We start from the raw sequence: 10062 nt of genomic DNA on the forward strand, positions 1-10062 counted from the left end.
TCAAGGTTGGCACTGCCCACTTGAGCCGGATCACCCCCGGCAACACCCTCGGGGGCTGGGTAGTGGCCTACACTCCTCACCTGAGCTGAGTCCTCCCCGGCGACACCCTCGGGGGCTGGGCGCATGTCAGCGCTATTCAAGGGATCCAAGCTCTCTGCCGTGACCACCTCTAAGGTCGACGGGCCTTCAGCTACTTCCGTAGGATTAGGACGATCCAAGTCATCATCCCGACCCTCGAGATCGTGCTCTAAGGTCGACGAGGCACGAGACGACCTCAAGCTAGCATCTGGCACGGCTGCACCAGTTTCTGTTGCATCAACGTCTGCAGGTTCCAACAACAAGTTCTCAGGGACCATATCCTCTAGAGCTTGATCAAAATTGGCCATGGACAGTTCTTGCAGACCAATAAGAGCAGACAAGGCAGGAGAAGGAACCCCACTACTACCACCGCTAGCGACGAATTGCCGACTGTTTTTCCGAGTTAATGGAGTTTCATTCCCTTCCTCCTCATCCTCCACAGCAACAGCACAAACAGCATCCTCATTGGGGTCAGCAGCAGGCGGAGCACACCCATTGGGATCAATGTTAGCAAGGCCAGTTGCAGTCATTTCCTCGGCAGCAGGAGCTAAGGTGCTGGCATCCTCGTCAAAGCTGGACACTCGCCGGAGGCGTCTTCTTTTCTTCTTCTGCTCATCTGCAGAAGGCTCGGGCTGACTGGTTCGGCTAGGGCGCCTCGGGCGAGTACTGACAGGTTTCGAGACGTCCAAGGTCGCATCAACCTCTGGAAGGGGCACCACTGCCAATGTACCATCAGGAGCAGTATCAGATGAATCCTCGGCTAGCAGATCGAGCATGTCATTTATGTCTGCATCACTAGGGTTCAGGGGCACTTCAAAATAAATCTGCCGTTCATCATCAGGTATCTCCCCGAGCGAAGCAACTAAGGAACGGACCTCTTCAGCAGAGGGTCGCACTCTAAGACCCAAATTGCTATCTGTCACGGGTGGATTAGATACAAAAAGAGTGAAAGCTTTGGGAGAAGGAAGGTTCCAAGCCGAGTATGCCACTGGAGCTCCAACGTTTGAAACTTTACCCCTGAGGATCATTTCGAGTCGGCTCACCAAATCAACAGAAGGAATTCTCCTATTAGTAACTCGGGTTGAGTCGGCCAGCCCTCGGTAAATATATGCCGGATAGGCCCTGTCTTTCAACGGCTGAATGTTTTTGAAAACAAAATCTGTGACCACAGCTTCGGCAGTCAGACCTCTTTCCTTCAGTAGTCCAACTTCAGTAAGCAACACGCCTGCCTCGGCCACTTCTTGGTCCGAGGGAGACTCAGTCCAACTCGGAGTACGAACGTCCAGCTGTCTTCCTGAGCGGGAAGGGAGAGAATTTCCATAATTATCCATTATAAACCACTCCAGACGCCAACCTTTAATGCTGTCTTTGAGGGGTATCTCGAGATACTCGGTCTTCCGCCCCCGGCGCATTTCTAAACTGGCACCTCCGACCAATTGATGTTGCCCCCCGGCCATCCCAGGACGGCAGTGGTACAGATACTTCCATAAGCCAAAATGCGGCAGCACGCCAAGATAAGCTTCGCAAAGGTGAACGAAAATAGAGATTTGGAGAATGGAGTTAGGGTTCAAGTGAGTCAGGTTGATGTGATAAAAATCAAGGATGCCACGGAAAAAAGGAGATATGGGAAGGCCGAGGCCGCGAAGAAGGAAAGGAGTGTAAACCACTGACTCGTGGGTATCTTCGGTGGGGACAGTAGTCCCGTGGCAAGCACGCCAAGAACAGAGTTCCCGTGGAGGGAGAACCCCGATGGAAACAAGGCGGAGAAGCTCAACTTCAGAAATCACAGACATATGGTTACCTGCGAAGGGTAACTGACTGTTGGGGTCGATGGCGGGGATCACTGCGGCAGACGAGTTCGCGGTCTTCCTCTTGGGCGCCATCTTGTTTCTCGCTGGCGAAACAGAGCAGGAGGCGAGTGGCAGAGAAGACTCAGATGCGGAAATGCAAGAACTAGGGCACGGAAAGCAAAGGCGGCTAAAAGCGCGACTCTTAAGGGATATTCTTGAGCCAGATACCTTTTTCAAAAGTGCCCAGTCATCACCCGGCGGTCATCTCCGAAATCCCAGCATGCCACGCGGATATCCAACAGTTATTTCCAAGAGAGCCAATGTGCCACCTCATCACTCGGTCATTTTCCTCAAAGTAACTTGAGAAGCTGGCTATCACTCGGCGCTGCCTCCAAAACGCCGACCACGTGCTCAATCGCTCGGCATTACTTCTAAAATGCCGATGCCGACCTTCAATCACTCGGCGCTGCCTCCAAAACGCCGACCACGTGCTCAATCGCTCGGCATTACTTCTAAAATGCCGACGCCGACCTTCAATCACTCGGCGCTGCCTCTAAAACGCCGACCACGTGCTCAATCGCTCGGCATTACTTCTAAAATGTCGACGCCGACCTTCAATCACTCGGCGCTGCCTCTAAAACGCCGACCACGTGCTCAATCGCTCGGCATTACTTCTAAAATGCCGACGCCGACCTTCAATCACTCGGCGCTGCCTCTAAAACGCCGACCACGTGCTCAATCGCTCGGCATTACTTCTAAAATGCCGACGCCGACCTTCAATCACTCGGTGTTGCCTCTAAAACGCCGACCACGTGCTCAATCGCTCGGCATTACTTCCAAAATGCCGACGCCGACCTTCTATCATTCGGCATTGCCTCTAAAACGCTGGTCTTATGTTCGATTGCTCAGTGTTACTTCTAAAACGCTGATGTCAATCTTCACATCGCTCGGCGTTGTTACTACTATATCAAAAGAATCAGTTCAACATTCAGCAAAAGCAATGACAAGTCATCAAAAAGAGGGGATAAACGACAGACTTCATTAAAGGGAAGTTAACGAGCTTACAAACCAACTCTTTACGAGTTGGTACTTCCCTAATTCTACTCTACATTACTACTACTACTAAACTACAATATACTACTCTACATTACTACTACTAAATTACACTAATTACTACTACATTATTCTAGCTATACTAAACTATACTAATATCTAAGAAGACCAGTGGCGTCTAGCCACTGGCCCTGCCCCTGCCGCCGCCGCCGCCCTTGGTGCTGCCCCTGCTGTTGTCGCCCTTGGTGCTGTCCCTGTCGCCGTCGCCGCCGCCCCTGCCACTGTCGTCGCCGTCGTCGTCGTCGTCGTCGTCGTCGTCGTCGTCATCTTCACCCTCGTCGCCGCTGTCCGAGTCCTCCTCATCCGAGGAGTACTCCGACTCATCCGAGCCTTCGAGCCCGGCGCGCTCGACGGCTCGGATGTACGTCCAGACCTCCGCGGCTATCCCCTGGGAGTCGTCCGAGTCATCAGACGACGCCGGGGGAGAGACGGGAGCCGGAGACCCCTCGGGCTCGGAGGAGAGCTCCTCCTCCGAGTATTCCGAGTCACCAAACTCCTCCGATGGAGGAGTCAGTTCACGCTTGCGCTTGTTGTTCTTGCCCATGGTTGAAGCTTTGGGAGAGAATCAAGGGAAGAGGCAGTAAGGAGCAGCGAAGAGATGTGAAGAAACCAGAGAAGCAAAGGGGTTATTTATAGAAGGGAAAGGCAACCGCTCACTTCTAACCGCGGTCACTGAACAGTCGCAAGGCATTCAATAAGCACTTCCACCCACCCGAAGACACGTCAGACGGCGGACGCCGTTTCATGCAACACTACACCCATTGGGACTCCAGTCAACAGCGCAAAGGATATGATTACACTAGCCGTCCCATCGCATTACTACTCAGAGGCAACCGGCTAAAACACTCAGCGTACCAAGCCGTCCCTTGCCCACACCCATTGGGGGGGGACGCCCAGGAATTATCAGTATATTTTTCAAACGGTCACATCCGTGCAGGGCATGCAGTGAATATCTCAAGACAAAAATGAGATATCAGTAAGGATCAGAGGAAAGCCAAATATAACCAGCAATGTACAAGATATGGCTGACAGAAGCGACGTGAAGACTAGACAGAGAACGTCCGTCAAACGTCCAATCAATCGCAGAAGCAAATAAATTGCACTACCTAGCAAGATATGGATGGATTGCAAACTCGGCTGCTAAAGACAAAATATACGCTGACCTGAGCAGCAAAATATTGATGACATAATGCTGACCTCCAAAGCATAATGCAAAATAGCCTCATGCCAGTTTCCGCAAGTGAAAGGAAGACCTTCGAATGGATTATCCTTAAAAAATCCATTTGAAGGTCGGGGGCTACACCCATTGGGTGCACCTCCGGTGCACCCCATGGAATATTATTCTAAACCGGTATAGCGCCGACTTCTAAGGCGTAGAGCAAGATTGAAAAGACTAATCCTCAACCGAGATGCAGGAGCGCGAATGGAGATAACCTTTGGAAGAAGACCTTCGAGTAGATTATCTTCTAAAATCTACTCAAAGGTCGGGGGCTACACCCATTGGGTGCACCTCCGGTGCACCCAATGAATTCCAGAGTCTTACAATCCAAAATGTCGACCTCTAAGGCACAAGCACAAAGCCAAACTTTGGTCGGACGAGTGATCAGAGCCAGAGAAGACAGCAGGGAATCATTTTTTGGACCTTGGATCTTTGAGTTGATTACCTCTAAATCAACCCAAAGATCGGGGGCTTGTGGGGGATAGATATCCCCTGGGTCCACTAAAGAAGTAAAAGGCCTCACGAAAGGCCCAAGGGCCCAATAATTCGTAAGGTCATTCTTTCGTGGGCCTAGGGAAAGGCAACCAACAAAGAAGACGTAAGACTGATTAGTGCAAACACAGGCGGCCCACAACGACGAACGAATGAATCACAACAAAGACCCGACTTTCCCGCGCGGAAGCCCCCATGCAACAAGAGCCATGCGAGGATAAGTCGGCGAAGGTTACGTAGGGATAAACTCAAGAGGTTCACTATCTTTTAGCTACTTGTTGTTATCATATCACATGTACTGCTCCACGGCCGAGTATATAAGGCCTAGGGGGCACCCCTTCAGATCGATCGACCCTGTTCTACTTAGCCACCCACAAAAACTCTCTGCGCCTTCTACCCAGAGAATCCTCTTGTAACCACGCTCATATACTCACCAGGACGTAGGGTGTTACGCACTTCTAAGCGGCCCGAACCTGTAAATCTTGTCCATTGTCCCTCGTGCGATCGGCACGAAACATTTTGCTACAGTTGTCGACACCGTCCTACTCCTAAAAACACCTTGAGGGGCAACCCCGGGTGTGCGGTCGGACCCAAAACACCGACAGCAGCCCCTCCGGCATCCTCCAGCGGTGCATCTCCATCGCCGAAGGTCAGGAACTCCTGCGAGAGATACACTCGGGGGCTTGCGGCCATCACACAGCGCCTCGAGCCCTTGTCGGGAATGCTTTCCGGCAAGGCTTCTACTGGCCGACGGCGGTGGCCGACGCCACTAGAATTGTTCGCACCTGCGAAGGGTGTCAGTTCTACGCAAGGCAGACCCACCTGCCCGCTCAGGCTCTGCAGACAATACCCATCACCTGCCTTTTACTGTGTGGGGTCTGAACCTCATCAGCCCCTTGCAGAAGGCACCCGGGGGCTACACGCACCTTTTGGTCACCATCGACAAATTCTCCAAGTGGATCGAGGTCCGACCCCTAAACAGCATCAGGTCCGAGCAGGCGGTGGCGTTCTTCACCAACATCATCCATCGCTTCGGGGTCCTGAACTCCATCATCACCGACAACGACACCCAGTTCACCAGCAGAAAGTTCCTGGACTTCTGCGAGGATCATCACATTCGGGTGGACTGGGCCGCCGTGGCTCACCCCATGTCAAATGGGCAAGTAGAGCGTGCCAACGGCATGATTCTACAAGGGCTCAAGCCTCGGATCTACAACGACCACAACAAGTTCGGCAAGCGATGGATGAAGGAACTCCCCTCGGTGGTCTGGAGTCTGAGGACAACACCAAGCCGAGCCACGGGCTTCACGCCGTTCTTCCTAGTCTACGGGGCTGAGGCTGTCTTGCCCACAGACCTGGAATACGGCTCCCCGAGGGCGAGGGCCTACACCGACCAAAGCAACCAAGCTAGCCGAGAAGACTCGCTGGACCAGCTGGAGGAGGCTCGGGACAAGGCCTTACTACACTCGGCGCGATACCAGCAGTCCCTGCGACGCTACCACGCCCGAGGGGTCCGGTCCCGAGACCTCCAGGTGGGCGACCTGGTGCTTCGGCTGCGACAAGACGCCCGAGGGCGGCACAAGCTCACGCCTCCCTGGGAGGGGCCGTTCGTCATCGCCAAAGTTCTGAAGCCCGGAACGTACAAGCTGGCCAACAGTCAAGGCGAGGTCTACGACAACGCTTGGAACATCCAACAGCTACGTCGCTTCTACCCTTAAGATGTTTTCAAGTTGTTCATATACCTCGCGCCCAGCGAAAGTTTAGTCGTCAAGGAAGGGTCGGCCTCGCCTCGGCAAAGCCCGACCCTCCCTCGGGGGCTAAAAGGGGGGAACCCCCTCTGCGTCGAAATTTTCCTCGAAAAAAGATCTTTTCTGCCAGAAGGTCTTTCGGGCTGTTTGACTACTTCGAAAGTGGATCCTGAAAACGACGGAGTACACGTAAGCAGCCAAGGCTGACCGAGCCGAGGGACTCCTATGCCTCCGGGATACGGATACCTCACTCATCGCCTTCTGCGATAAGTAACTCACGTTCGGATAAGTGATCCCGCGGACCGAGCAAGTCTTCACGTTCGGAAGCTCTTCTGCCGAAGCGATTTCTCGAGCCTTCTCGACTGCGTCGGGAACAGAGCCCCATGGACGGGTAAGAGTGCGCGTAAGCGGCAAGGCTGACCGAGCCGAGGGACTCCTACGCCTCCGGGATACGGATACCTCACTCATCACCTTCCGCGAGAAGCAACTCTCGCTCGCACAAACATTTCTGTTACCAGCAAAAAGGTCCAGATACTCGAAACAAGAGGAAAGGAGACGCGGCTCTACAATACGGCGAGGGTGTGTTTTGGCCTCGGCGGCCGCAGGGAACACACGCTACAAGACAATCCGATCCTGCAGGCTCGGATCTTGACGGCTGAAGGGAGCAGCAGCACCCTCGGCATCGACGACACCTTCGGCGAGGTCTGACCTAGCCTCGGACGGTGACGCGGTCCGAAGATCTCCACTCTGAAGGACGACGTCATCGCCACGCCCGGGCCATCGCTGCCAGGGTCTTCTTAGGAATCCGGCCCGAGCAGGCGGCTCGGCCGGTCACCCCGGGGCCTCGGCCAGCTGTCCTCCAAGGACGTCAACCCGACCCGAGGCCTCGGCTGGTCAATTCCGGCGTCAGTCCCGCTAACGGACGACCCGGCCAGGCTCCGGTCAACCAGGTTTTCTCTTCGAGCCAACTCTGCCTCTGTTCATGTTGACGCCGCTACCCCTGGCCTCGGCTCATCGAAGAGCGACCGAGGAGTTCCTTTAATTAAGCTAGAGAAGCCTCGGGCAACAAGGCCGACCGAGCCGAGGGACTCCTACGCCTCCGGGATATGGAACCTCACTCGTCACCTTTACACGGGGCGACTCACGCTTGGTGAAGCGGTTCAGACAACCAACAGGCGAGTCTTAGTGCTCGAAAATGAGGAAAAAACACGGCTCCGTGCCGAAAATACATACATGTTCAGGCCCCGACAGCCACAATGAACAAAAACACTGGCATTCAAGGTGCCATTACAAACGGAACTCGGTTCCACCTCCGCAGGTACGAACAACCCCACGCGACTGGGGGGCCTGCGGAGCAACAGAAGACCGACGAACGGCTTGTCGTCGCCCGCCCCAGCAGCGGCGACGACGACGACTTCTGCTCCGGGGGTCCGAACAGCAGCAGCGATGACCTCAGGGCGGATGCTGCTGTCAGGAGGCCCCCGCCCGTGCCCAAACTCGAGAGGCAAGGACGGGCAGAAGGTCGTAGAGTTGGAGGTCGGTCCACGGGTGGCGCCGGCAAACTCGTCGGCAGCGGAACCTCTTCCAGCTGCCGTGGCGGGAGGTGGCACCGGGAGCGGCTCCGAAGCCGCTCGGCTCAGAGAGCCGGGCACGGTGCAGCTGTCAGCGCCACGGATGACTCCCGCCCTTCCCCCCGATCACTGAGGGAAGGAGCGGGCCACCGCCCACGCAGGGGCCGACCCCAACTCGGCACACTCCCCTCCCTAGCACTAGTGATGAAAATCCTTGAGGCTGAGGGAGGGGCAGAGGCCGCAGCCCGGCTCGCTTTCCCCCACCATCGAACTGGAGGTCACCATCTTGGGTGACCGCCGGTGGAGGGGTGCGACCGGGCTGCATGATGAAAATCCTTGAAGCCGAACGATGGCTGAAAGGTGCCAACTCCCACGGAGTTGCGTTCTCCCAACGACGAGGCGGAAAGACGGCGGATCTCCCCCATCCGGGGGCTTGGAAGGTGGAAAGACACGATGCATAAGGGAGCGCGAAGACATGGTCGCCTTCCAAGGGGGTCACCTTCCTTTTAAAGGCGGTTCTCCCTACTTGCGTCCCCAGCCATCACGGGCTGAGTCTTCTCCAACACACTCCAAGGTCCTCCCCTACGGCGCGGGGGCTGGGTCCCACGCGTCATGCAAGCTGGCTCAGAGCAGAAGAGGCCAAACCGCCGTGCGCGGTGCGTACAACCGCCCAGGTTACAAGCGACTCTCCACTTTTGCCCAGACCAACGGGCGAAAGGGCGGGCAGCCGTGCAGGCGGCATGCAACCGCGCCAAGTGGGCGCACTTCTCCGACTCCCAACACGCCCAGCATGGAGGCCCAGGCCCACGCGTCATGCAACCGGTGCGCCGGTTGCTACGTGTGAGTAACTGCATCGCCACCTGCGCCACCACCGTGCCTCCTCGACTGCAGAACCAATACCGCGATTCAAGGCCACCCAGCGCACGACCCAGCGGCTCCAGCCTGGCGCGACGGTCAATACGGCCGAAGACGGGCCGGTAGTAATGGCGGTGGCAGGCGGGCAGGTGCAGCGGTCACGTCGTCAGCCAAGCTTACGTCCCATCCGGGGGCAGCGAGAGAACCCTCTCTCACGGCGTGAAGACAACGCGCCCGTGACCCGTTCCTCGAACGGCTCACACACGCGCAATGGCTACCCTGCGAACTACTCGCCCCGTTGCATCAACTCCGCGGCGGGACACGCGGCGCCTCTGGCAGGAGAAGCGAGCGACGCTTCGCCTTCGCCGTAATGACCGCGTCAAAAAGGTACGCCGCATCGTTCGATTTCGTATCCTTTTCCATTTTTCCTCTTTCTCTCTCTTGCAACAGGGACCGGGAAAGGGGGATACCCCGAAAAGGATCCTTCCCTGAGAAGGAACCAGGCTCCGAGCCCCCCTATTGATCAGAGGTTCGAAGGCTGCCCCCCGGAAGGGTTCGACAGCCGCCTCAGATCTCGTGGGCCCTACACCCACTACTGGTCAGAGGTTCGAAGGCCGGCCCCTCGAAAGGGTTCCACGGCTGCCTCAGGCTACTCGGGCTCCGCGCCCATTACTAATCAGGGGTTCGAAGGCTGGCCCCCGAAGGGTTCACATCCGCCTCAGACGCCGAGCGAGGGATGACCATGGGTACGTTCGATACATAACCAAGGCTCGGGCTGCGCTCCCGAGGTACCCTAGGACATTTCCGAGACTAGCGGGAACGATCTTGTAACAGAATCCCATCAGAGGGAGGCATCGAGCCCTCGGACCCCGTCACCAGGGGACCGGGTCTGGCAAATCACTCGCAGGTACTTTTGGGCGTGCCTCTGGGCCCCTAGCCGACCCCTAACGAACGGGGCACGGACGTCCACTCGGATTACCCGCTTGCAGCTCATCGGAGACACCATGTTCGGCGCCCATCAAGGGCAACATGGCGCTTTCCCCCCCTCCTCCTTGTGGAAAGGCGACGCAGGGGCGTATGTAAAAAAGCCGAGTCTACCCCTGACCGCCCTCTCGCTCTGTGCAGAGGCTCGGGGGCTGCTCTCGCAAACCCGGCTCCGGCCGAACCGTTGACAGCGTCAACATACCAGCCCGAGA

The sequence above is a fragment of the Zea mays genome, chromosome 5 (assembly GCF_902167145.1).
Source record: "Zea mays cultivar B73 chromosome 5, Zm-B73-REFERENCE-NAM-5.0, whole genome shotgun sequence".
Classification (NCBI taxonomy): domain Eukaryota; kingdom Viridiplantae; phylum Streptophyta; class Magnoliopsida; order Poales; family Poaceae; genus Zea; species Zea mays.